Raw genomic sequence first — 26,057 nt, 5'->3', positions numbered from 1 at the left:
TCAACTCTATCATATGCCTTCTCCAGATCCATAAATGCTACATACAAATCCATTTGCTTTTCTAAGTATTTCTCACATACATTCTTCAAAGCAAACACCTGATCCACACATCCTCTACCACTTCTGAAACCGCACTGCTCTTCCCCAATCTGATGCTCTGTACATGCCTTCACCCTCTCAATCAATGCCCTCCCATATAATTTACCAGGAATACTCAACAAACTTATACCTCTGTAATTTGAGCACTCACTCTTATCCCCTTTGCCTTTGTACAATGGCACTATGCACGCATTCCGCCAATCCTCAGGCACCTCACCATGAGTCATACATACATTAAATAACTTTACCAACCAGTCAACAATACAGTCACCCCCTTTTTTAATAAATTCCACTGCAATACCATCCAAACCTGCTGCCTTGCCGGCTTTCATCTTCCGCAAAGCTTTCACTACCTCTTCTCTGTTTACCAAATCATTTTCCCTAACCCTCTCACTTTGCACACCACCTCGACCAAAACACCCTATATCTGCCACTCTATCATCAAACACATTCAACAAACCTTCAAAATACTCACTCCATCTCCTTCTCACATCACCACTACTTGTTATCACCTCCCCATTTGCGCCCTTCCCTGAAGTTCCCATTTGCTCCCTTGTCTTATATATATATATATATATATATATATATATATATATATATATATATATATATATATATATATATATATATATATATATATATATATATATATATATATATATATACATATATATATATATATATATATATATATAATCTTCCCCTCTCGTTTTTTTTTTTTTTTTTTTTTTTAATTTTCCAAAGGAAGGAACAGAGAAGGGGGCCGGATGAGGATGTTTCCTCAGAGGCCCAGTCCTCTGTTCTTAACGCTACCTCGCTGAGGCGGGAAATGGCGAATAGTATGAAAGAAAGAAAGAAGAAAATATATATATATATATATATATATATATATATATATATATATATATATATATATATATATATATTATCCCTTGGGATAGGGGAGAAAGAATACTTCCCACGTATTCCCTGCGTGTCGTAGAAGACGACTAAAAGGGAAGAGCGCGGGGGGCTGGAAATCCTCCCCTCTCAATTTTTTTTAATTTTCCAAAAGAAGGAACAGAGAAGGGGCCCAGGTGAGGATATTCCCTCAATGGCCCAGTCCTCTATTCTTAACGCTACCTCGCTAACGCGGGAAATGGCGAATAGTTTGAAAAAAAAAAAATATATATATATATATATATATATATATATATATATATATATATATATATATATATATATATATATATATATATGTATATATATATATGGCAATGTGTGGTGTGAATTGGTTTGATCGAGTAAGTAATGAAAGGGTAAGACAGATGTGAGGTAATAAAGAGTGTGGTTGAGAGAGCAGAAGATTGTGTCTTGAAATGGTTTGGTCACATGGAGAGGATGAGCGAGGAAAGATTGACAAAAAGGATATATGTGCCAGAGGTGGAGGGAACGAGGAAAAGTGGGAGACCAAATTGGAGGTGAAAGGATGGAGCGAAAAAGATCTTGAGCGATCGAGGCCTGAACATACAGGAGGGTGAAAGGCGTGCAAGGAATAGAGTGAATTGGAAGGATGTGGTATACCGGGGTCGATGTGCTGTCAATGGACTGAACCAGGGCATGTGAAGCGTCTGGGGTAAACCATGGAAAGCTATGTGGGGCCTGGATGTGGAAAGGGAGCTGTTGTTTCGGTGCATTATACATGACAGCTAGAGACTGAGTGTGAACGAATATGGCCTTTGTTGTCTTTTCCTATCTCTACCTCGCGCGTGCGCGGGGGAAGGGGGGGATGCCATTTCTGGTGTGGCGGTGTGGCGGTGTGGCGGTGTGGCGGCGAGAATGGATGAAGGTAGCATGTATGAATATGTACATGTGTATATACTGTATGTATATGTCTGTGTATGTATATGTATATATACGTTGAAATGTATAGGTATGTATATGTGCGTGTGTGGGTGTTTATGTATATGCATGTGTATTAGGGTGGGTTGGGCCATTCTTTCTGTTTCTTTGCGTTACTTTGCTGACAACGATAAAGTATAATAAAAAGAAAAGAAAAAGAAAAAGGAAAAAAAGAGAATATATATATATATATATATATATATATATATATATATATATATATATGTATATATATATATATATATATATATATATATATATATATATATATATATATATATATATATATCATTCATATATTTCTATACTTTGTCGCTGTCTCCCGCGTTAGCGAGGTAGCGCAAGGAAACAGACGAAAGAATTGCCCAACCCACCCGCATCCACATGTATATACATACACGCCCTCACACACACATATACGTACCTATACATCTCAACGTATACATATATATACACACAGACATATACATATATACACATGTACATAATTCATACTGTCTGCCCTCATTCATTCCCGTCGCCACCCCGCCACACATGAAATGACAACCCCCTCCCCCCGCATGTGCGCGAGGTAGCGCTAGGAAAAGACAATAAAGGTTACATTCGTTCACACTCAGTCTCTAGCTGTCATGTATAATGCACCGAAACCACAGCTCCCTTTCCATATCTAGGCCCCACAGAACTTTCCATGGTTTACCCCAGACGCTTCACATGCCCTGGTTCAATTCATTGACAGCACGTCGACCCCCGTATACCACATCGATCCAATTCACTCTATTCCTTGCCCGCCTTTCACCCTCCTGCATGTTCAGGCCCCGATCAGTCAAAATCTTTTTCACTACATCTTTTCACCTCCAATTTGGTCTCCCACGTCTCCTCGTGTGAGACTGATGGGAAATGACCGGTGTAGACCCCGTTGCTCGCCAACGTGAGACGAAGGGTATTAAAGTACATAGTATTGGAATAGGTATTTCCCTATTAGGGGCGATCATAGCCTAGCGGTAGCGCTCCCTTCTGTTGCACAGGGGTCCCGGGTTCGATCCTGGCTGTTGGTGGTTTGTATGTTATATGGAGGTGCGCGTTCATATGTACTTTGTTTGTATGTATATATATATATATATATATATATATATATATATATATATATATATATATATGTGTGTGTGTGTGTGTTTGTGTATATATATAAATTTGAATATAATGGTAAATTAATTCAATTTCACTTCCAACGATTATCTGAGATTATTTCAATAGCTATAAGAGTTGAGTGACCTTAGTATGTGGGGTATGTTTGGTCACATATATCACACCACATAGCACTTTATGAGTTATGCATCTGCCTGATGTATGTGTTTGCAGCTTTGAGATTTGTATGTCTGGTGGTCAAGTCATTGATGATATAGACTTGTGTAGGCAGCGTTAAAGTCGTACAGTAATATGGCAACATAAACATCTTTTAGAATGTTGTAATGTAGATGATGGGGAGGTTGTTGGCCTGAGGGAACGTGTCCAAGAGATGGAAATCCTCAAATATTTTCTGCTTTAGACCTTTCCTAACAGTATTGCCCTCCGGCCCGTAGCTGATCATAGCTGGCCACGCAGACTGTGTTGGTAATCATCACTGGTGCCGATGACTTCGTAAACTGCGACGAATTGAGCAGAATTGCTTCCGTTTGTTCGCTTGTGGATGTTCTAAGACGTCCATTTGCACAGTGTCGTGCGTTGCCTTGCGTAACATATAGCGTTGTGGCGCTTGTTGTGAACGCCTGTGTATCCCTTGGTGCTGCCTTGTGTAAGTGTGGGCTGAGGTGGGGGATGGAGAGGGGGCGAGTCTCGCTGTATTGGGCCATGACCAACATCCTCTGTGTACTAGGGAGTAGCACTAACTACTTTGTTACGTCACGTAATCATCGATTGGTCGTTACGAGCGTCAGGACACTTGTGGTAAAGTAAGGCAAGGTGATGCAGGGCAATGTTTGAGGGACGACCTGGCCCACCGACACTTACTGCCCCTCACATCACGGACGACCAATGGATGACGTGCAGTGATGGGATCAATCATGAGCAGAGAGAGAGAGAGAGAGAGAGAGAGAGAGAGAGAGAGAGAGAGAGAGAGAGAGAGAGAGAGAGAGAGAGAGAGAGAGAGAGAGAGAGAGAGAGAGCAAGGGGAGCCAATACCTCTAATGCATCAACAACCAGGGAGCCACCATGATTGGTGAAATGGTCCCACGTTTTCCTTCGGCGTGTGTGTGCGTGTGTGTTGTGTGTGTGTGTGTGTGTGTGTGTGTGTGTGTGTGTGTGTGTGTGTAGTGTGCAATCAAGTGGCTGCCCAGGTGAATGTTGAGCTAAACGACTATTTATTCAGACCAGAGGATGTTTGTGTAACTGACAGCTTCACCCGCTACACACACAGCACACGCACACTCACACACCACACACACTCGCACACACACTCGCACACACACACTCGCACACACTCAACCAGATCGTGAGAGATTCCTGAACCATGACATCATCTCTGTACCCAAGCAACACCTTCAGGTGGACACCTCGATCTCACTTCGAGTCATCCTCGGAAGCTGACGTGAACACCATGACATCAGAAGGTAGATGACCTCCCCTACGTGCCATTGGCAGGTGTGAAAGTTTCCTGTGTGATGTTATCCTTTGAACGTACCTGGTCGTGTGATAGTAACCCAGGTGTATTGATCTATGTCCCTACTGACCACACTGTTGACTGCCATACATAACTACAACAGTAAACAATGTAAACAATGTATATGTTTACGTTTAGACTCGAATACATCGACTGAGGGATTATAAACAAGAAGATGGAGAGAGTGAAGGATGTTGGCAAGAAGCACATGCGAGACTTGTCCATCTCTCTCTCTCTCTCTCTCTCTCTCTCTCTCTCTCTCTCTCTCTCTCTCTCTCTCTCTCTCTCTCTCTCTCTCTCTCTCTCTCTCTCTCTCATGATTACTACGGACCTCACTCACAGTCAGCCATGGTACCAATACATCGCCTCATTCATCACTTGTCACTCTCACAGTTCACTATCCTTCCCTCTCACCACCTCATGCACTCACTACCCTCACACTCACCGCTCACAACACTCATCACATACGACTCATAATATTCGACAGTAACCATATGATGTATTCATCGTTCACCATACACCATAATCATCAAAGTTACTCATCGTATGATACTCACCATACAACATAATCATCAAAGTTACTCAACGTATGATACTCACCATCATAGGCAACACTCACCAATTATAACATTTCCCGTATTCATAGCTTGTTATACTCATCACCCACCACACTCATCACCCACCACACTCATCACCCACCACACTCATCATCTACCACACTCATTACCAACCACATTCATCACCCACCACACTCATCACCTACCACACTCATTACCCACCACACTCATCATCTACCACACTCATCACCTACCACACTCATCATCTACCACACTCATCACCCACCACACTCATCACCCACCACACTCATTACCCACCACACTCATCACCTACCACACTCATCACCCACCACACTCATCACCCACCACACTCATCACCTACCACACTCATCACCCACCACACTCATCACCTACCACACTCATCACCCACCACACTCATCACCCACCACACTCATCACCCACCACACTCATCACCCACCACACTCATCACCCACTACACTCATCACCCACCACACTCATCACCCACCACACTCATCACCCACCAAATTCATCACCCACCACACTCATCACCCACCGCATTTACCTTCTGACATACTCAATTTCTACCACAGTCATCACACATCATATTTAATACTTGTGAAATTTATCACTTGTCTTACTCATCTTCTGCCACACTCACCATGTGCTGTCCACACCACACCCTATACTCACCCTAGCTGCAGTCCACACACACTCACACTTGGCAACCCCCACCATCTTTTTTGTTTACGTGTCTAGCTAACATTTTCCCCTTTACTAATTCCTCAAGTCTTTCATCCTAATTACCCCTATCATTCTTCCCTCGACCTGATCTCCTCTCCCTCTCTCCATCTCTCTATTTTCGTTCACTCTCTTCTGTGCCTCTTCTCTTCACCTCTTCCCCTATTTCTTCGTTTCTTCTTTATCTGTTCTCCGTCTGTTGCTCTCGTCTCCTAGCTAACCACATCTCTCCGTCTGTTGCTCTCGTCTCCTAGCTAACCACATCTCTCCGTCTGTTGCTCTCGTCTCCTAGCTAACCACATCTCTCCGTCTGTTACTCCCGTCTCCTAGCTAACCACATCCCTGGCGTCTGTTGCTCCCGTCTCCTAGCTAACCACATCCCCGGCGTCTGTTGCTCCCGTCTCCTGGCTAACCACATCTCTCCGTCTGTTACTCCCGTCTCCTAGCTAACCACATCCCTGGCGTCTGTTGCTCCCGTCTCCTAGCTAACCACATCCCTGGCGTCTGTTGCTCCCGTCTCCTGGCTAACCACATCCCTGGCGTCTGTTGCTCTCGTCTCCTGGCTAACCACATCCCTGGCGTCTGTTGCTCCCGTCTCCTGGCTAACCACATCCCTGGCGTCTGTTGCTCTCGTCTCCTGGCTAACCACATCCCTGGCGTCTGTTGCTCTCGTCTCCTAGCTAACCACATCCCTGGCGTCTGTTGCTCCCGTCTCCTGGCTAACCACATCCCTGGCGTCTGTTGCTCTCGTCTCCTGGCTAACCACATCCCTGGCGTCTGTTGCTCTCGTCTCCTAGCTAACCACATCTCTCCGTCTGTTGCTCCCGTCTCCTGGCTAACCACATCCCTGGCGTCTGTTGCTCTCGTCTCCTGGCTAACCACATCCCTGGCGTCTGTTGCTCTCGTCTCCTAGCTAACCACATCTCTCCGTCTGTTGCTCCCGTCTCCTGGCTAACCACATCTCTGGCGTCTCTTGGAGTCTTCGTCTGGTCGTCATTAAGCAGAGCTAAGTCATCCCTGATGCTGATGCTCTGATGCCATTGCACGGCTCACAATGCTGTGGGGGGCTGTGGGGGTGCTGTGGGGCTGCTGTGGAGGTGCTGTGGGGGTGCTGTGGGGGTGCTATGGGGCGTGCTGTGAGGAGCATTGGAGGTGCTGTGGGGAGCTGTGGTGGAGTTGTGGGGGAGTTGTGGGGGAGCTGTGGGGGTGCTGTAGAGGTACAGTGGGGAGCTGTGGGGAGCTGTGGGGAGCTGTGGGGGTGCTGTAGAAGTACTGTGGGGAGCTGTAGGGAGCTGTGGGGGTGCTGTGGGGGTGCTGTGGGGGTGCTGTAGAGGTGCTGTGGGGGTGCTGTGGGGGGAGTTGTGGGGGAGCTGTGGGGGTGCTGTGTGAACCTCACACATGATAACGAGTTAACGGAGGTAAATACTAAGTTAACGGAGTTCATATGGTATGTTAACGGAGGTTTACAATCGTGGAGAGCCATATGACCCTTACATTTACCCCCATTTGCACCGAAGGTCTATAGCCCAATTCTAAGCTTGAGGACTGACGACCATCGCGTCAGCTAGTAGTTCTAAACAAGCAATGAATCGTTCTTGGCTTCTCTGAAGCTGGCCAATGTTTGGTCATAAAATGGTGACAGTGTTCGTGTATGCACCTCAGCACAACCCATTTGCCTTAATCGGTCGACCATCAGGTATGAGCTGGTCGCTATGTACATACACATCTCCAGGTCGTAGAACGAACCAAGAAAACAAGCTTCAGAGAAATTGTTTATGGTTTGTATCCAAGATGATTTGTGGCGTTGTAAAACCAGCCTTATGAACCCTCCTGGCTATGATAGCAAGACAGTCCCTCAACACGACTATGATTATCATGCTTGCCACAATCATGATCCACTGTAACTGTTACTCTTCTCTCGATGCACGAAGTCTTGTATCAGCTACACAGGCAGTACGCTCTCTCTCTCTCTCTCTCTCTCTCTCTCTCTCTCTCTCTCTCTCTCTCTCTCTCTCTCTCTCTCTCTCTCTCTCTCTCTCTCTCTCTCTCTCTCTCTCTCCTTCGTTCACAGAGAACATCAAACTATTCATATCAAACTCTCCTTCGCACGATTCTTATTATCAATCTAATCTCATCATGAGGGTCTGAAATTCTCATAACTTAAAGTTGTCTTTCTTTTACAGTCTCTAAATCTGATTATTTTCCCCTTATGCTGAGGTTTGATTGCCTTGGTTATATACAGATGATGCAGTTGAGCGGCACACTTTCATTTCCTGGCTTAAGAAGCAGACGAAAATGACTCCTCGATATATTATGTTTAGGGATTAATATTCTTCATCTCCAGGTTGAGTCTGACACGTGAGCTTCGCTTTATTGATCTGAAATAAATGAAACTTCTGTCATACCTTTTCTCGCACGGAACATTCCACTGGCTAGTGTGCAATACCTAGCAGGAGTTGCCGTTCATCTGAAGGAAGCGTTACTGTAGCCTTTTCTGTGCCGCCCTGCACGTCATGTGATATACAAGAGATCATATACAGCTCAGAAAAACATAAAACAAATGACTGTGGAGGGAGGAAGGGAGGGAGGCAACATCGCGAGAGACAGAGATACACACTTGCTGACAACCTCACGATGTGTTACAAGACGCAGGCTAGACCACAACACTGGCAGTGATCACGAAGGTAATAATTTTGTTGTTGTTGTAAAAACGTGATGGACGAGTCGCGGGGACAAAGTGTTTTAGAAACACTGACGAGTTTACTTTGTCATCAATGTGTGAAGGTGGGTCGTTGTTATCAGGGTAACGCTTTGACCCAGATGAACCACAGTAGTGGAGATGGAGTACCTGTGGTGAACACCTCATGCAGGCTGCTCTCTCTCTCTCTCTCTCTCTCTCTCTCTCTCTCTCTCTCTCTCTCTCTCTCTCTCTCTCTCTCTCTCTCTCTCTCTCTCTCTCTCTCTCTCTCTCTCTAAACAGCTGAATGCCCTTAGGATGAATATTTTTAGATATACAAATATCTTAGCCTCATTAGATTCAGTAAAATCAACACCTACCTGAACCTGACGATGTAAACAACGCATTATAATCATGCAGCCACGAGGGGTTGTTGCATGACGTCATGTTCCAGACGTGAGGTGCTGGTAACCACAGAGACCCACAACAAACCTGACCCTCTACGTCACACCAGATCATTACAACCCAACAACATCCGGGACACGACTGGTTGTTAACGTCACAACTACCAGTGACAAATATAACCGTTTATCTCCACCTCAAGTAGGACATCATCATCTTTCATCACTGTATTATTTAATATTTACAATTCCCCTCACTCTCCTAAGTTTGATTCGCCATCTGAACTTAAGTTTGATCAAGTGGTCACCATCGTAAGCGAGGAGGATCAGATCCCATGGTTGATAATGTGGATCAGTTCACACGTCTGGTGGTGAGGTCCAGTAAGGGTTGTGGGGGTGTTCAGTAAGGGTTGTGGTGAGGTTCAGTAAGGGTTGTGGTGGTGTTCAGTAAGGGTTGTGGTGAGGTTCAGTAAGGGTTGTGGTGAGGTCCAGTAAGGGTTGTGGTGGGGCTCAGTAAGGGTTGTGGTGGTGAGGTCCAGAAAAGGTTGTGATGGGGTTCAGTAAGGGTTGTGGTGGGGTTCAGTAAGGGTTGTGGTGGGGTTCAGTAAGGGTTGTGGTGGGGTTCAGTAAGGGTTGTGGTAGGGTTCAGTAAGGGTTGTGGTGAGGTCCAGTAAGGGTTGTGGTAGTGAGGTCCAGTAAGGGTTGTGGTGGGGTTCAGTATGGGTTGTGGTGAGGTCCAGTAAGGGTTGTGGTGGGGTTCAGTAAGGGTTGTGGTGGGGTTCAGTAAGGGTTGTGGTGAGGTCCAGTAAGGGTTGTGGTGGGGTTCAGTAAGGGTTGTGGTGAGGTCCAGTAAGGGTTGTGGTGGGGTTCAGTAAGGGTTGTGGTGGGGTTCAGTAAGGGTTGTGGTGGGGTTCAGTAAGGGTTGTGGTGAGGTCCAGTAAGGGTTGTGGTGGGGTTCAGTAAGGGTTGTGGTGGGGTTCAGTAAGGGTTGTGGTAGGGTTCAGTAAGGGTTGTGGTGAGGTCCAGTAAGGGTTGTGGTAGTGGGGTTCAGTAAGGGTTGTGGTGGTGGGGTTCAGTAAGGGTTGTGGTAGTGTTCAGTAAGGGTTGTGGTGGTGTTCAGTAAGGGTTGTGGTGGTGAGGTTCAGTAAGGGTTGTGGTGGTGAGGTTCAGTAAGGGTTGTAGTGGGATTCAGTAAGGGTTGTGGTGGTGAGGTTCAGTAAGGGTTGTAGTGGGATTCAGTAAGGGTTGTGGTGGTGGGGTCCAGTAAGGGTTGTAGTGGGATTCAGTAAGGGTTGTGGTGGTGAACGTGAGGGACATTGTAAGCAGTGAGTGTGGAAGGTGTCTACAACCCCTATCCTCGTCTGTGTAGGTCAGCAGGATCACAACACCAAGATAAATGGATAAAAGATACAATCACGTTGTTGTAATGAGGAAGAAGGATTGTATGAAACGCATAGATGTGAGGAGGGGTCAAGAGGAAGCCACTGGGAAGGTCACAGAGATGAAAGTCTTATAAGAAGTAATGTTCATGTGGATCGTATGGTTGGTCAAGATGCTATACAACAGTCGTGTATTATCATTATCACGTGGTCATAGGGAGGGAGGTGAATGCCAGGGCATTGGAGCGGTGGGAGCGGCTACAGTGAGCTAGGGATGTGGGAAATGAGTCTGCTACTGTTTGCAGATGACACGCTTGTGGTGGCAGACTCGAGCGAGTAAGTTGCAGTCGCTGGTGTGCGAATACAGGACAGACAGGAGATATAAGAATAATAGTTTACACTCCTACCCACATATAGAGGAAAAAGTGAATATAGAATACACACTACCCATATATAACAGTACATATAGTAGCGTATATATTAGCTATAGCAAGATAAACTGGTTATATATATATACTCAGTCCTACACCTCACATTTTTTGTCACACTGGAACGCTGGATCTGTAGAGCGAATGCATGTGGACAAGAAGGAATACATCTTACCATCGTCCAGGAGATGTTGCCATATATATTCCTTGGGGGATGTCCAGGATTATGATGACGTAGGCGTCTCCTGTGTTTGAGGGACAGATGTTTGATGTTAGACTTCCAGGTCTCGTGTACCTGGCTCGGCAAAATTCATCATTACTTGTGTCTTCCTCTGGTGGTGGTGGTGGTGGTGGTGTGTTCAAGATGGACTCGAACTCTCCACGAACGAAGAAAATGTTTACGTATCGCAGTACTTTATGTGGTCACATTCAACATAGTACAGGATGGTATGCCATTTGGTTATGAGGCCTTGCTGATTGCTAATGACAAGTTAGTAATGATGGAATGTCATGTGATGACATGAATATGCAACTTCAAGGGCGATTTTCGGAGAATTTTGTGAATCAGATCAGATTTTACTTTTGTGTAAATAAAACTGCATTACACATGACAGCTAGAGACTGAGTGTGAACGAATGTGGCCTTTGTTGTCTTTTCCTAGCGCTACCTCGCTGGAGAGGGGAGATCCCATTTCATGTGTGGCGGGGTGGCGACGAGAATGGATGAAGGTAGCAATTATGAATATGTACATGTGTTTATATGTATATGTCTGTGTATGTACATGTATGTATACGGTGAAATGTATATGCATGTATATGTGCTTGTGTGGGCGTTTATGAATATACATATGTATGTGTGTGGGTTGGGCCATTCATCGCGTTTCCTTGCGCTACCTGGCTAACGTGGGAGACAGCGGTTGAGTATAATTAAAACAGAAAATGATGAATAAACTGCTGAAGTAGACGGTACATATTCTCATACATACATAATACATTTATCCTTATTTTCTCCCGTTTTCACTTTTCTTTCTCACATCTTACCATTTTGTCTTTTCTAATTGTTTTTTCCTTTCATTTCCTGCCTCCCTTCCACGCTTTCTCTACCCCTCTTCTCTCTACTCAGGTCATGGCGTCCATATTGACCCCACTTCGTGACCTAAGTTAATCTTAGGAGAATCTTCCAGGCTTCCCACTTCGTCCCCAGCCAAGTGCAAGACCCAGACCAGTAAACACAGACGTTCATTTTCACAACAGTTTTTGAATTATGATCAAAACGTACGTATGGGAGTTTTGTGTTGGGAAATACCCGACTGTTTATCCCCTTGTTGACTGACAGGGTTGAAGGGGCACCTCTCTAACCCTGACAGATCCTTAGAGCATGAATTCATCCACCATGACGACGTTAATCTGCTGAAAAAAACATCCTGTAAACTGTGATTGGCGGGGCGCGACGTAAGATGACATCTGTTTGTTTACGTTCTCAACAACACGACGTCGTCAGTCGCTCGGAGGATCACGTGACACCACGAGGGTAGTCAACTGTCGTGGCGTTAGGTCGTGAGCACCAACCATCAGGGTTGACCTTTGACTGGTTAATTGTTCAGTAAGGGTAAACAAAATGAGGGTCGTCCAAACAAACTCATGTAACGAAAAAAAAGTAAATGAAATAATGTTATATGGGCTATGCAGGTATGTATGCCAAGAGCTATACCAAAATGTATGCCAGGAGATATGCCAGGAGATATGCCAGGAGATATGCCAAGAGATATGCCAGGAGATATGCCAGGAGATATGCCAGGAGATATGCCAGTAACTATACCAGGAGATTTGCCAGTAACTATACCAGGAGATATGCCAGGAGATATGCCTGGAGATATGCCAGGAGATATGCCAATAATTATGCCAGGAGATATGCCAGGAGATATGCCAGGAGATATGCCAGGAGATATACCAGTAACTATACCAGGAGATATGCCAGGAGATATGCCAGGAGATAAGCCAGGAGATATGCCAATAACTATACCAGGAGATATGCCAGGAGATATGCCAGGAGATATGCCAGTAACTATACCAGGAGATATGCCAGGAGATATGCCAATAACTATGCCAGGAGATATGCCAGGAGATATGCCAGGAGATATACCAGGAGATATACCAGGAGATATGCCAGGAGATATGCCAGGAGGAACGTCTGCTATGCGGTAAAGTCCACACACTCTGGACGCTGATCACAGTCGCCTCCATCCACGTCCGTCAGTCATTAAGTCCCCAACATTCCTGCCTCCAGTTGGCCATGATCATTGGTTATCCTGGTTATATCATCAGCCAGGATCATTGGTTATCCTGACTTGAGGTATATCATCAGCCAGGATCATTGGTTATCCTGGTTATATCATCAGCCAGGGTCATTGGTTATCCTGGCTTGGGGTATATCAACACCAGGTTCATTGGTTATCCTGGCTTGAGGTATATCATCACCAGGTTCATTGGTTATCCTGGCACCGAAACCACAGCTCCCTTTCCACATCCAGGCCCCACAGACCTTTCCATGGTTTACCCCAGACGCTTCACATGCCCTGGTTCAATCCATTGACAGCACGTCGACCCCGGTATACCACATCGTTCCAATTCACTCTATTCCTTGCACGCCTTTGACCCTCCTACATGTTCAGGCCCCGATCACTCAAAATCTTTTTCACTCCTTCTTTCCACCTCCAACTTGGTCTCCCACTTCTCCTCGTTCCCTCCACCTCTGACACATATATCCTCTTGGTCAATCTTTCCTCACTCATTCTCTCCATGTGACCAAACCATTTCAAAAAACCCTCTTCTGCTTTCTCAACCACACTCTTTATTACCACACATCTCTCTTACCCTATTATTACTTACTCGATCAAACCACCTCACACCACATATTGTCCTCAAACATCTCATTTCCAGCACATCCACCCTCCTGCGCACAACTCTATCCATAGCCTACGCCTCGCAACCATACAACATTGTTGGAACCACTATTCCTTCAAACATACCCATTTTTGCTTTCTGATATAATGTTCTCGACTTCCACACATTCTTCAACGCTCCCAGAATTTTCGCCCCCTCCCCCACCCTATGATTCACTTCCGCTTCCATGGTTCCATCCGCTGCCAAATCCATTCCCAGATATCTAAAACACTTTACTTCCTCCAGTTTTTCTCCATTCAAACTTACCTCCCATTTGACTTGACCCTCAACCCTACTGTACCTAATAACCTTGCTCTTATTCACATTTACTCTCAACTTTCTTTTTTCACACACCTTACCAAAGTCAGTCACCAGCTTCTGCACTTTCTCACATGAATCATCCACCAGTGCTGTGTCATCAGCGAAGGTGAAGATCTGTATGGGTTTTCAGAAAAGAAGAGTGAATGTTGGGGTGAAGAGGGTGGTGAGAGTAAGTGAGCTTGGGAAGGAGACTTGTGTGAGGAAGTACCAGGAGAGACTGAGTACAGAATGGAAAAAGGTGAGAACAATGGAAGTAAGGGGAGTGGGGGAGGAATGGGATGTATTTAGGGAATCAGTGATGGATTGCGCAAAAGATGCTTGTGGCATGAGAAGAGTGGGAGGTGGGTTGATTAGAAAGGGTAGTGAGTGGTGGGATGAAGAAGTAAGAGTATTAGTGAAAGAGAAGAGAGAGGCATTTGGACGATTTTTGCAGGGAAAAAATGCAATTGAGTGGGAGATGTATAAAAGAAAGAGACAGGAGGTCAAGAGAAAGGTGCAAGAGGTGAAAAAAAGGGCAAATGAGAGTTGGGGTGAGAGAGTATCATTAAATTTTAGGGAGAATAAAAAGATGTTCTGGAAGGAGGTAAATAAAGTGCGTAAGACAAGGGAGCAAATGGGAACTTCAGTGAAGGGCGCAAATGGGGAGGTGATAACAAGTAGTGGTGATGTGAGAAGGAGCTGGAGTGAGTATTTTGAAAGTTTGTTGAATGTGTTTGATGATAGAGTGGCAGATATAGGGTGTTTTGGTCGAGGAGGTGTGCAAAGTGAGAGGGTTAGGGAAAATGATTTGGTAAACAGAGAAGAGGTAGTAAAAGCTTTGCGGAAGATGAAAGCCGGCAAGGCAGCAGGTTTGGATGGTATTGCAGTGGAATTTATTAAAAAAGGGGGTGACTGTATTGTTGATTGGTTGGTACGGTTATTTAATGTATGTATGACTCATGGTGAGGTGCCTGAGGATTGGCGGAATGCGTGCATAGTGCCATTGTACAAAGGCAAAGGGGATAAGAGTGAGTGCTCAAATTACAGAGGTATAAGTTTGTTAAGTATTCCTGGTAAATTATATGGGAGGGTATTGATTGAAAGGGTGAAGGCATGTACAGAGCATCAGATTGCGGAAGAGCAGTGTGGTTTCAGAAGTGGTAGAGGATGTGTGGATCAGGTGTTTGCTTTGAAGAATGTATGTGAGAAATACTTAGAAAAGCAAATGGATTTGTATGTAGCATTTATGGATCTGGAGAAGGCAGAGTTGATAGAGTTGATAGAGATGCTCTGTGGAAGGTATTAAGAATATATGGTGTGGGAGGCAAGTTGTTAGAAGCAGTGAAAAGTTTTTATCGAGGATGTAAGGCATGTGTACGTGTAGGAAGAGAGGAAAGTGATTGGTTCTCAGTGAATGTAGGTTTGCGGCAGGGGTGTGTGATGTCTCCGTGGTTGTTTAATTTGTTTATGGATGTGGTTGTTAGGGAGGTGTATGCGAGAGTTTTGGAAAGAGGGGCAAGTATGAAGTCTGTTGGGGATGAGAGAGCTTGGGAAGTGTCAGTTGTTGTTCGCTGATGATACAGCGCTGGTGGCTGATTCATGTGAGAAACTGCAGAAGCTGGTGACTGAGTTTGGTAAAGTGTGTGAAAGAAGAAAGTTAAGAGTAAATGTGAATAAGAGCAAGGTTATTAGGTACAGTAGGGTTGAAGGTCAAGTCAATTGGGAGGTGAGTTTGAATGGAGAAAAACTGGAGGAAGTGAAGTGTTTTAGATATCTGGGAGTGGATCTGTCAGCGGATGGAACCATGGAAGCGGAAGTGGATCATAGGGTGGGGGAGGGGGCGAAAATTCTGGGAGCCTTGATGAATGTGTGTAAGTCGAGAACATTATCTCGGAAAGCAAAAATGGGTATGTTTGAAGGAATAGTGGTTCCAACAATGTTGTATGGTTGCGAGACGTGGGCTATGGATAGAGTTGTGCGCAGGAGGGTGGATGTGCTGGAAATGAGATGTTTGAGGACAATATGTGGTGTGAGGTGGTTTGATCGAGTAAGTAACGTAAGGGTAAGAGAGATGTGTGGAAATAAAAAGAGCGTGGTTGAAAGAGCAGAAGAGGGTGTTTTGAAATGGTTTGGGCACATGGAGAGAATGAGTGAGGAAAGATTGACCAAGAGGATATATGTGTCGGAGGTGGAGGGAACGAGGAGAAGAGGGAGACCAAATTGGAGGTGGAAAGATGGAGTGAAAAAGATTTTGTGTGATCGGGGCCTGAACATGCAGGAGGGTGAAAGGAGGGCAAGGAATAGGGTGAATTGGATCGATGTGGTATACCGGGGTTGACGTGCTGTCAGTGGATTGAATCAAGGCATGTGAAGCGTCTGGGGTAAACCATGGAAAGCTGTGTAGGTATGTATATTTGCGTGTGTGGACGTATGTATATACATGTGTATGGGGGTGGGTTGGGCCATTTCTTTCGTCTGTTTCCTTGCGCTACCTAGCAAACGCGGGAGACAGCGACAAAGAAAAAAAAAAAGAAAAAAATATATGAATATATATATATATATACATATATATATATATATATATATATATATATATATATATATATATATATATATATATATATATATATATATATATATATATATATATATATATTCAATTCAATTGGGAGGTGAGTTTGAATGGAGAAAAACTGGAGGAAGTGAAGTGTTTTAGATATCTGGGAGTGGAGCTGGCAGCGGATGGAACCATGGAAGCGGAAGTGGATCGTAGGGTGAGGGAGGGGGCGAAAATTCTGGGAGCGTTGAAGAATGTGTGGAAGTCGAGAACATTATCTCGGAAAGCAAAAATGGGTATGTTTGAAGGAATAGTGGTTCCAACAATGTTGTATGGTTGCGAGGCGTTGACTATGGATAGAGTTGTGCGCAGGAGGATGGATGTGCTGGAAATGAGATGTTTGAGGACAATGTGTGGTGTGAGGTGGTTTGATCGAGTAAGTAACGTAAGGGTAAGAGAGATGTGTGGAAATAAAAAGAGCGTGGTTGAGAGAGCAGAAGAGGGTGTTTTGAAATGGTTTGGTCACATGGAGAGAATGAGTGAGGAAAGATTGACCAAGAGGATATATGTGTCGGAGGTGGAGGGAACGAGGAGAAGAGGGAGACCAAATTGGAGGTGGAAAGATGGAGTGAAAAAGATTTTGTGTGATCGGGGCCTGAACATGCAGGAGGGTGAAAGGAGGGCAAAGAATAGAGTGAATTGGAGCGATGTGGTATACCGGGGTTGACGTGCTGTCAGTGGATTGAATCAAGGCATGTGTATGGGGGTGGGTTGGGCCATTTGTTTCGTCTGTTTCCTTGCGCTACCTCGCAAACGCGGGAGACAGCGGCAAAAAAAAAAAAATAAATATATATATATATATATATATATATATATATATATATATATATATATATATATATATATATATATATATATATATATATACGTTGAGATGTATGGGTATGTATATTTGCGTGTGTGGACGTGTATGTATATACATGTGTATGTGGGTGGGTTCTGCCATTCTTTCGTCTGTTTCCTTGCGCTACCTCGCTAATGCGGGAAACAGCGATAAAGTAAAATGATAGATGATATATACACACACACACACACACACACACACACACACACACACACACACACACACACATATATATTTATATATATATATATATATATATATATATATATATATATATATATATATATATATATATATATATATATATATATATATATATATATATATATATATATGTGTGTGTGTGTGTGTGTGTGTGTGTGTGTGTGTGTGTGTGTGTACAAATATAATGCATATGACCGCGTACTTTTCATACAACACATAATACCCTCCAACAGTAAGGATTCAAATCCCTCACCATTTACATGGTAGCTGGAAACGCTGAGTGCTCGGCTATGATCGTCCCTGATGGGGAAGTGACTATTCGATTACTAGTAATCTAATATTCATTTCCCTTACCAACTAAAATTATAATACGCATCATCTTCAATATCCATAGGGCTGAAGACAATACTGATATAAGAAATGAATTGAAAATAAATATATCTTCCATAATTTAAATGATTCTATCCCTGGGGATAGGGGAGAAAGAATACTTCTCACGTATTCCCTGCGTGTCGTAGAAGGCGACTAAAAGGGAGGGAGCGGGGGGCTGGAAATCCTCCCCTCGTTTTTTTTTAATTTTCCAAAAGAAGGAACATAGAAGGAGGCCAGGTGAGGATATATCCTCAAAGGCCCAGTCCTCTGTTCTTAACGCTACCTCGCTATCGCGGGAACGGCGAATAATATGAAAGAAAAAGAAACGAATTTAAATGATTCATTGCTAAGTAATGTGTCATAAGTGGATATTCAGAACTCTTACCCTGTAAGATCAAAGTCTGTCCAGCAATAGTAAGGCTGTGAAGATCACTACCTCATACATGTAGAGAACATACTGGTAGAACATCACAAGACATAAAAACGTCATGGTGTTTGGGGTCATCAGTCGCCATGTTTGATTACCCGGAAAATCTTGGCTCAGTGTGAGAAGTGGACATCTGGGTAGAGCGGGAGGTCAGCCTGTGTGTGTGCTGGTTGTGGCTCGACCACATGTGGCTGGCAGAGAGGCACGCGGGGCTACGCCGTGTGTGACAACCGTGAAGAGAACACTCGCACAACACACCAGGATAAAACGCTGAAGGGAAATTCATGCCATAGTTTTGCCACAGCTATAAACTCAGGACACAGGACCCATCACCAACACCATCACCATCACCATCACCATCACCAACACCACCATCACCAACACACTCCTGCAGAACACAGGTGGAAGTTCAATGCTTCAGTTTCGTCGACACAAGACCAGCTAACATGGAGTGTGTGGACCAGCAAGTGTCAGGAGGGAGTGTGGTGTGAGGGTGAGTGTGTGGACCAGCAAGGTGTCAGGAGGGAGTGTGGTGTGAGGGTGAGTGTGTTGACCAGCAGGTGTCATGAGGGAGTGTGGTGTGAGGGTGAGTGTGTGGACCAGCAAGGTGTCAGGAGGGAGTGTGGTGTGAGGGTGAGTGTGTGGACCAGCAGGTGTCAGGAGGGAGTGTGGTGTGAGGGTGAGTGTGTGGACCAGCAAGGTGTCATGAGAGAGTGTGGTGTGAGGGTGAGTGTGTGGACCAGCAGGTGTCATGAGGGAGTGTGGTGTGAGGGTGAGTGTGTGGACCAGCAGGTGTCAGGAGGGAGTGTGGTGTGAGGGTGAGTGTGTGGACCAGCAAGGTGTCATGAGAGAGTGTGGTGTGAGGGTGAGTGTGTGGACCAGCAGGTGTCATGAGGGAGTGTGGTGTGAGGGTGAGTGTGTGGACCAGCAGGTGTCAGGAGGGAGTGTGGTGTGAGGGTGAGTGTGTGGACCAGCAGGTGTCAGGAGGGAGTGTGGTGTGAGGGTGAGTGTGTGGACCAGCAGGTGTCAGGAGGGAGTGTGGTGTGAGGGTGAGTGTGTGGACCAGCAGGTGTCAGGAGGGAGTGTGGTGTGAGGGTGAGTGTGTGGACCAGCAAGGTGTCATGAGAGAGTGTGGTGTGAGGGTGAGTGTGTGGACCAGCAGGTGTCAGGAGGGAGTGTGGTGTGAGGGTGAGTGTGTGGACCAGCAAGGTGTCAGGAGGGAGTGTGGTGTGAGGGTGAGTGTGTGGACCAGCAGGTGTCAGGAGGGAGTGTGGTGTGAGGGTGAGTCACCTCGCCTCCCTCCATCTGACGAAGGATTCAGTACATTAACACGAGACTCAACTCCTCCTCCTCCTCCTCTTCCTTCTCCTCCTCCTCTTCCTTCTCCTCCTCCTCCTCCTCCTCCTCCTCCTCCTCCTCCTCCTCCTCTTCCTTCTCCTCCTCTTCCTCTTCTTCCTTCTCCGCCTCCTCTTCCTCCTCCTCCTCTTCCACCTCCTCTTCCTTCTCTTCCTCCTCCTCCTCCTCTTCCTCCTCCTCTTTCTCCTCCTCTTCCTCCTCTTCCTTCTCCTCTTCTTCTTCTTCCTCTTCCTTCTCCTCCTCTTCCTCCTCCTCTTCCTTCTCCTCCTCTTCCTCTTCTTCCTCTTCCTCTTCCTCTTCCTCCTCCTCCTCCTCCTCCTCCTCCTCCTCCTCCTCCTCCTCCTCCTCCTCCTCCTCCTCTTCCTCCTCCTCTTTCTCCTCCTCTTCCTCCTCTTCCTTCTCCTCTTCCTCCTCTTCCTCCTCTTCCTCCTCCTCCTCCTCCTCCTCCTCCTCTTCCTTCTCCTCCTCTTCCTCTTCTTCCTCCTCCTCTTCCTCTTCCTCCTCCTCCCCTTCGTTGCCCACTTACTCACGTATGATGATAATGTTACATGATACCTAACCGTACACAAGGGTGGAAATGCCACTGTCCTTGAACATACTGACCGCCCTCATGCACACCACAGTACAGATATGGTGTCTATGTATCGTTATATATCTATTGATAAAAGATTATGTTATCAGTATCTTATCTATTGTGCAATATGACGTCAACCTTACACTGATTATAGAAAATAACTACAACAGTACCGACACTGTGTGATGTCAGGGTAACACTGTATGATGTCACCTTCGTCAGGGTAACACTGTATGATGTCACCTTCGTCAGAGTAACACCGTATGATGTCACCTTCGTCAGGGTAACACTGTATGATGTCACCTTCGTCAGGGTAACACTGTATGATGTCACCTTCGTCAGGGTAACACTGTATGATGTCACCTTCGTCAGGGTAACACTGTATGATGTCATGTTCGTCAGGGTAACACTGTATGATGTCACCTTCGTCAGGGTAACACTGTATGATGTCACCTTCGTCAGGGTAACGCTGTATGATGTCACCTTCGTCAGGGTAACACTGTATGATGTCACCTTCGTCAGGGTAACACTGTATGATGTCACCTTCGTCAGGGTAACACTGTATGATGTCATCTTCGTCAGGATAACGCTGTATGATGTCACTTTCATCAGAGTAACACTGTATGATGTCATCTTCGTCAGGGTAACACTGTATGATGTCACCTTCGTCAGGGTAACACTGTATGATGTCACCTTCGTCAGGGTAACACTGTATGATGTCACCTTCGTCAGGGTAACGGTGTATGATGTCACTTTCGTCAGGGTAACGGTGTATGATGTCACCTTCGTCAGGGTAACACTGTATGATGTCACCTTCGTCAGGGTAACACTGTATGATGTCACCTTCGTCAGGGTAACACTGTATGATGTCACCTTCGTCAGGGTAACACTGTATGATGTCATCTTCGTCAGGGTAACGCTGTATGATGTCACCTTCGTCAGGGTAACACTGTATGATGTCACCTTCGTCAGGGTAACACTGTATGATGTCACCTTCGTCAGGGTAACACTGTATTATGTCACCTTCGTCAGGGCAACACTGTATGATGTCACCTTCGTCAGGGTAACATTGTATGATGTCACCTTCGTCAGGGTAAAACTGTATGATGTCACCTTCGTCAGAGTAACACTGTATGATGTCACCTTCGTCAGGGTAACACTGTATGATGTCACCTTCGTCGAGGTAACCACATTGTAAGCCTCGCTTCCTGTATACTGCAACAACGATATATGTCTTTCTCTCAGGCTCTTCGCTGCAGTAGCAGGGTAAGTGGTGTCTCTTGCTGGTGATAGAATGTGTCCAGGATCGATTCCCACAGCGACTTGGTGGTGAGGCACCAGGCAATACACACACCACACTGGTAATGTGTTACTACAGTACAGAGAAAGTGACGAAGGAACTTTGTGTTATGAATAGCTCACGCCATATAATTCACTTTCTCGTGTGAACATGTAAGACATCACAAATGTATCATTAGGTTAAGACTTTTGATCATTTGATGGAAAATATATCTTTATTTTAGCTTATGGGGTTCCACGCCTCACTGATCACTCACAAAGCTTACCTTCTGTATATCAGTGATAACTCACAAAGCCTACCTTGTATATATCAGTGATAACTCACAAAGCTTACCTTCTATATATCAGTGATAACTCACAAAGCTTACCTTCTGTATATCAGTGATAACTCACAAAACTTACCTTCTATATATCAGTGATAACTCACAAAGCTTACCTTCTATATAACAGTAATAACTCACAAAGCTTACCTTCTATATATCAGTGATCACTCACAAAACTTACCTTCTATATATCAGTGATAACTCACAAAGCTTACCTTCTATATATCAGTGATAACTCACAAAGCTTACCTTCTATATATCAGCAAAAACTCACAAAGCTTACTTTCTATATATCAGTGATAACTCACAAAGCTTACCTTGTACATATCAGTGATAACTCACAAAGCTTACTCTCTATATATCAGTGATAACTCACAAAGCTTACCTTCTATATATCAGTGATCACTCACAAAACTTACCTTCTATATATCAGTGATCACTCACAAAGCTTACCTTCTATATAACAGTAATAACTCACAAAGCTTACCTTCTATATAACAGTAATAACTCACAAAGCTTACCTTCTATATATCAGTGATCACTCACAAAACTTACCTTCTATATAACAGTAATAACTCACAAAGCTTACCTTCTATATAACAGTAATAACTCACAAAGCTTACCTTCTATATAACAGTAATAACTCACAAAGCTTACCTTCTATATAACAGTAATAACTCACAAAACTTACCTTCTATATATCAGTGATCACTCACAAAACTTACCTTCTATATATCAGTGATAACTCACAAAGCTTACCTTCTATATATAAGTGATCACTCACTAAACTTACCTTCTATATATCAGTGATAACTCACAAAGCTTACCTTCTATATAACAGTAATAACTCACAAAGCTTACCTTCTATATAACAGTAATAACTCACAAAGCTTACCTTCTATATATCAGTGATCACTCACAAAACTTACCTTCTATATATCAGTGATAACTCACAAAGCTTACCTTCTATATAACAGTAATAACTCACAAAGCTTACCTTCTATATATCAGTGATCACTCAAAGCTTACCTTCTATATATCAGTGATAACTCACAAAGCTTACCTTCCATATATCAGTGATAACTCACAAAGTTTACCTTCTATATATCAGTGATAACTCACAAATCTTACCTCCTATATATCAGTGATAACTCACAAAGCTTACCGTCCATATATCAGTGATAACTCACAAAGCTTACCTTCTATATATCAGTGATAACTCACAAAGCTTACCCTCTATACTTCAGTGATCACTGATAAAGCTTACCTTCTATATATCTGTGATAACTTACAAAGCTTACCTTCTATATATCAGTGATCACTGATGAAGCTTACCTTCTATATATCAGTGATAACTCACAAAGCTTACCTTCTATATATCAGTAATAACTCACAAAGCTTACCTTCTATATATCAGTGATCACTCGCAAAGCTTACCTTCTATATATCAGTAATAACTCACAAAGCTTACCATCCATATATCATTGATAACTCACAAAGCTTACCTTCTATATATCAGTGATCACTCACAAAGCTTACCCTCTATATATCAGTAATAACTCACAAAGCTTACCTTCTATATATCAGTGATCACTCACAAAGCTTACCTTCTATATATCAGTGATAACTCACAAAGCTTACCTCCTATATATCAGTGATAACTCACAAGGCTTACCTTCTATATAACAGTAATAACTCACAAAGCTTACTCTCTATATATCAGTGATAACTCACAAAGCTTACCTTCTATATATCAGTGATCACTCACAAAGCTTACCTTCTATATATCAGTGATAACTCACAAAGCTTACCTTCTATATATCAGTGATAACTCACACAGCTTACCTTCTATATACCAGTGATAACTCACAAAGCTTACCTCCTATATATCAGTGATAACTCACAAAGCTTACCTTCTATATATCAGTGATAACTCACAAAGCTTACCTTCTATATATCAGTGATAAGTCACAAAGCTTACCTTCTATATATCAGTGATAACTCACAAAGCTTACCTTCTATATATCAGTGATAAGTCACAAAGCTTACCTTCTATATATCAGTGATAACTCACAAAGCTTACCTTCTATATATCAGTGATAAGTCACAAAGCTTACCTTCTATATACCAGTGATAACTCACAAAGCTTACCTCCTATATATCAGTGATAACTCACAAAGCTTACCTTCTATATATGTGATAACTCACAAAGCTTACCTTCTATATATCAGTGATAAGTCACAAAGCTTACCTTCTATATATCAGTGATAACTCACAAAGCTTACCTTCTATATATCAGTGATAAGTCACAAAGCTTACCTTCTATATATCAGTGATAACTCACAAAGCTTACCTTCTATATATCAGTGATAACTCACAAAGCTTACCTTCTATATATCAGTGATCACTCACAAAGCTTACCTTCTATATATCAGTGATAACTCAAAGCTTACCTTCTATATATCAGTGATAACTCACAAAACTTACCTTCTATATATCAGTGATAACTCACAAAGCTTACCTTCTATATATCAGTGATAACTCACAAAGCTTACCTTCTATATATCGGTGATAACTCACAAAGCTTACCTTCTATGTATCAGTGATAACTCACAAAGCTTACCTTCTATATATCAGTGATAACTCACAAAGCTTACCTTCTATATATCAGTGATAACTCACAAAGCTTACCTTCTATACATCAGTGATAACTCACAAAGCTTACCTTCTATATATCAGTGATAACTCACAAAGCTTACCTTCTATATATCAGCAATAACTCACAAAGCTTACCTCCTATATATCAGCGATAACTCACGAGGCTTACCTTCTATATATCAGCAATAACTTACAAAGCTTACCTCCTATATATCAGTGATCACTCACGAAGCTTACCTTCTATATATCAGCAATAACTTACAAAGCTTACCTTCTATATATCAGTGATAACTCACAAAGCTTACCTCCTATATTTCAGTGATCACTGATGAAGCTTACCTTCTATATATCAGTGATAACTCACAAAGCTTACCTCCTATATTTCAGTGATCACTCACAAAGCTTACCCTCTATATATCAGTGATAACTCACAAAGCTTACCTCCTATATATCATATAGAAAACGTTGTGTTTAAGACGTATTTTTCTTCAATTCATTAACAACATCTTCTTCAGGTAACGGGTTCAGCATCGGTCATCCCAGGGGCTCTGCCCTTTGAGGCCTCCACCTGCTGCAGTCGTCCTGGATAACCTATCACTGTCTAACATGTCGCTCCTGCAGGTTCAGGTGAACAGGTGTCTAACATGTCGTTCCTGCAGGTTCAGGTGAACAGGTGTCTAACATGTCGTTCTTGCAGGTTCAGGTGAACAGGTGTCTAACATGTCGTTCCTGCAGGTTCAGGAGAACAGGTGTCTAACATGTCGTTCCTGCAGGTTCAGGTGAACAGGTGTCTAACATGTCGTTTCTGCAGGATTAGGTGAACAGGTGTCTAACATGTCGTTCCTGCAGGTTCAGGTGAACAGGTGTCTAACATGTCGCTCCTGCAGGTTCAGGTGAACAGGTGTCTAACATGTCGTTCTTGCAGGTTCAGGTGAACAGGTGTCTAACATGTCGTTCCTGCAGGTTCAGGTGAACAGGTGTCTAACATGTCGCTCCTGCAGGTTCAGGTGAACAGGTGTCTAACATGTCGCTCCTGCAGGTTCAGGTGAACAGGTGTCTAACATGTCGTTCTTGCAGGTTCAGGTGAACAGGTGTCTAACATGTCGCTCCTGCAGGTTCAGGTGAACATGTGTCTAACATGTCGTTCCTGCAGGTTCAGGTGAACAGGTGTCTAACATGTCGTTCCTGCAGGGTCAGGTGAACAGGTGTCTAACATGTCGTTCCTGCAGGTTCAGGTGAACAGGTGTCTAACATGTCGTTCCTGCAGGTTCAGGTGAACAGGTGTCTAACATGTCGTTCCTGCA

The 26,057-nt window shown here is 43.9% G+C and overlaps 1 protein-coding gene across 2 annotated transcripts in view; it reads left to right on the top strand.

The window, feature by feature from the left end:
• Positions 1 to 26,057, top strand: part of LOC139748024 (TWiK family of potassium channels protein 18-like) — a 113,093-nt gene that overhangs the window by 58,864 nt on the left and 28,172 nt on the right. The window lies entirely within an intron of this gene.

Source organism: Panulirus ornatus, chromosome 72, assembly GCF_036320965.1.
Source record: "Panulirus ornatus isolate Po-2019 chromosome 72, ASM3632096v1, whole genome shotgun sequence".
Lineage (NCBI taxonomy): Eukaryota > Metazoa > Arthropoda > Malacostraca > Decapoda > Palinuridae > Panulirus > Panulirus ornatus.
The sequence above is the reverse complement of the archived record's forward strand: the minus strand, read 5'-3'. Positions and strand labels throughout refer to the sequence as shown.